The sequence below is a fragment of the Triticum dicoccoides genome, chromosome 2A, assembly GCF_002162155.2.
Source record: "Triticum dicoccoides isolate Atlit2015 ecotype Zavitan chromosome 2A, WEW_v2.0, whole genome shotgun sequence".
NCBI classification, from domain to species: Eukaryota; Viridiplantae; Streptophyta; class Magnoliopsida; order Poales; family Poaceae; genus Triticum; species Triticum dicoccoides.
Window position 1 is genome coordinate 752204462 of NC_041382.1, and position 964 is coordinate 752205425.

Sequence of the window (964 nt, forward strand, 5' to 3'; positions counted from 1 at the left end):
CGAGGACTCCGGCGACAATGGTGACGGAGGGGGCAACGATGAAGGTGTTGCTGGCCAGGGAGGCCATGTGTTCCAGGTACGTTGAAACCCCCGGCCTCTACACCCAAGGGTGCACACAACCATTTTTATTAACTTATTCATAAAAATTTGACAAAATAAATACATGGATCCACCCAAAGCCACCTATTTGACTACCTCTATCGGCCATATCGACTAGCTTGATGAAGTGCCTGACCTCGTGCCATAGCAGCATCTAATCCGGTGGCCTCCACACACCACCCGCCAGTGAATCAAGAGTACCAACTGGTTATAACAGAAGCTCGGCGCGCACCGCATGCACACGCTCTAGGCTCTGCCGCCGCCATCTTCCGCTGTCCCATCTTCAGGAGGGTTCAATGCACCAACCATGCCAGACCTCTCTGCCGTCAATGCCTCCACGACACTAGACAGTGTCATCGTGGCGATGTCTTCAATAAGATAACGATGCGAAAATGCCGCCATCGCCCACCATGACCGGAGTCATAGCACGGTTTTCACTGGCAGCATCGCCTCCCCACTCGATGTCGGGATTGGATGCGAGATGCCACAACCAGCCGACCAACCACTTCCGGCGAAGCTGATGACCACCACCGCCACGCACAGGGCCGGAGCTCCCAACATCCTCCTGTTGCGGGTCTAGCCCAGAAGCCGCTTGCCATCACCGAATCAGAAGAGATGCACGACAGCTTGAGGTGTGGCCCGTTGAAGCCCATCTGAGCCTAGATCGGGCGCCCTAGCCGCCACCGCGGAGATCTCGTCGTCGCCGCCACCAGCATGCCAACCATGTCGTTGTCGGCCCACGCCACTGCCCTTGATCCAACCGGAGTGGATCGCCGCCACCCAGATCTGATCGCCGGTTGAGGAGAACTGTCGCCGTCGCCGCTGCGGAGGGAGGGGGATCCTTCGCTGGTGGCAGCTGGAGGCG